Source organism: Penaeus monodon, chromosome 26 (assembly GCF_015228065.2).
Source record: "Penaeus monodon isolate SGIC_2016 chromosome 26, NSTDA_Pmon_1, whole genome shotgun sequence".
Lineage (NCBI taxonomy): Eukaryota > Metazoa > Arthropoda > Malacostraca > Decapoda > Penaeidae > Penaeus > Penaeus monodon.
Genome location: NC_051411.1, coordinates 37,373,726 through 37,376,567, shown reverse-complemented (window position 1 = coordinate 37,376,567; position 2,842 = coordinate 37,373,726).

Genomic DNA, 2,842 nt, shown 5'->3' with positions numbered 1-2,842 from the left:
GCCACCTCGGTGCTTTGAAGCTCCTCAGTGGAGCGAGCGCCAGCCCGTTCGTGGAGCGGAAGCCGATCCTCTCTTTAGCCCTAAAGCTCACTGTAAAAGGGATTTAACGAGGAGCTAAGCTTCGTTTCCCCCCTGCCACCCTCGCCCCTGGCTGCAGAAAATTTAAGCTGAGACAACCCCAAAAGTGACAGTCAAAGGGCGATGGTGATGAAGACGCCCAATGGCTCGGTGGGTTCCCCATCTGTACCACGACCCCCCCCGGATACCGGCGCCGTGGTTTTCCGTGAGGCACTCAGGTGGAAAGGGCCCGATAACGCCCACACTTGCCTCAAAGGCAAAAAAGTGATGGGAACTCACCAGGCACAGCGACAGTACGAAGTGAAGCCGGCGCTTACAACGACTACTTTGGAAATTCCCCCCCGAAAATCCGTCAGTATTTAAGCCCCCGCCGAAAAATAGCCGAGGGCCCTCAGTGCCAGCTGAGCTCTATGTTATAGTTGACAGCACCTCCTCAATCTTGGGCCCAAAAGTAAAGGGGAAACGGTACCTGTCTGTGTTCTGGAAGGAGTTAAAAAAAGAGTTTTCACAATGGGGACCCCAAAGGTCAATCGGTTCTATCTGGAGCTCTCTTTCCGTGAAATCAGCTGACGAACTTACATAAAAATAATGTCCTTCTGGAAAAATAATCCGGAGAAAAAATACCCTCAAACCAGCAGCGATTTGGGGTTCCCGAAAAAAGCTTACTCCTGCTTATGATGTGGGCCCACCAAGACGGGAAAGGACATGGGGTGATGTTGAAACTGGCATGATTTAAAGGGGGGCTTAGTGGCATTGCCCGGAAAGGGGCGCGCGTTTTTTGGCCAGCGGTAACAAGCGTTTTTTTCAACATGGTATGGGGAGGATAGGGTGCATATATGTGGGCGGAGACTGCGCCCACGAAGTAGCCATAATCTTGGTTCCCTCATGATGGCAAAGATGGGGCAAGCTGTTCGTGGGAAAAGAAAGGGTACATAATGATACGTTCCAGGCAAAGCCAACAAGCTGTTCCCCTTTTTTTCGTGTTCACAGAAAATGATGAAGGAATATGTCCAGTGGCGACGTGCCCGCCTTCAGAGACCCCCAAATAGGAAGAAAATCCCCTCTTTCCCAGCTGCCCGGTGAATCGTCCCATGGACGAAAAGTGCCAAAAGCAAAATGGCAAGTCGGGAAACCCATGCCCGAAACCGTGTTGGGACTCCCCCTGTGGTCCAGCTGTATGCCATGGGCGTGAAGGATGGCTACAGCATCTGGACCCCACACCCCCGTCGACAGGAGTCCAGCTGCCCAGGGTTCCCCATGCGGGGTGGCGGTTTTGTAACAACGGTCCTGCCCAAAAGTAAATTTTTTCAAGTTTCTCTTCAGGAAATTCGGATTATGGCTGAATGAACACTTTCAACATAATCTATATGTTGTAAAAAATAATAATAATAATAAATATAATAATAATAATAATAATAATAATAAATAATAATAATTAAAAAATAATAAAATGATAATGATAAAAAAAAACGTCCAGCGGTAGAGGATTCGGCTTGTACTTCTTTATTAACGGACCGTGTAAAAGGACAATTTGAAGTGAAATTTGGTTGATGATCTAATAATTATAAGCAGCACATTAATTTGATTTGTGGGTTTTGGTTTATACTTTTTTTTTTTTTTTTAAAAATCTTTTTAACTAATATCTTACTAATAATAAATTTGAAAAAAACTTTAAAACCATGAAAAAATAATTTGATAAGAGTTATAATCAACTTTTTGCTATATTTTGTGTATTACCAATCACAACATTTCTTTTAAAATCAAAGAGAAATAATACCTGGAAACTGAATTCTTAAAAACAATTCCAAAAGATTATGGTCATGAAAGTAATTTGCGTGTTTGTATATATAGTATAATATATAAAAGCCTGACAGCCTGATGAATCGCGTCTTCTCTTTTCTTTCTTTCTTTTCTTCTTCTTCTTCTTGGCTGACAGGAGTGAGTTTTCAGCTGTCGAACTGTGCAGCTTTACGCCATTCCTCGTATTTTTGTGTTCATGTAATCGTTTAAGGTAATTGTCATTTGTCAATTTTTCGTCTGATGAGGAACTCTTCGTGTGTTTGAAAATGTATATACTTTTCAGGCATAAGTTTTGATTTGTGTGTGGTGTACGCACATGTATATGTATATGTATGTATATGTATATATATATACATATGTGTTTTTATAAGCTTATGTGTATGTGGTAGCATATACATATGTCCTATATATATGTGTATGTGTGTGGTATTTTCCATGTAATATATTATATATATATACATTATATATATTATATAATTATTATATATATATATATATAGATACATACACACACACCAACACACACACACACACACACACACACACCACACACACCACATATATATATATATATATATATATATATATATATATATATATATTGTAATGGCATATGAAGAAGGAGACACCACACATACTGTTAAAATTCGAGATGAATAGTCCGTGAATAAATGTATATAAAAAATTACAGCATGCTATATAAATACTGAAATATAAAACCAATAAAGGAACACTGTGTAACCAGAGCACACTATAGCAAGGCGATAAAGATTATGAACACAACACAAATACAATACCTATGTTAATAGGACAGAGAAGGAAATCGCTTGAAGCCAATACACCGAATCCGAGAGTACAGAAAACAAATATGAATTTATATTCTGGCAAAGACCTTCGAAGTATCAGGTAGTACATAGGTTGTTTAGCCTACTATTGGACGGGACATCTGAGCGAATGACCTATA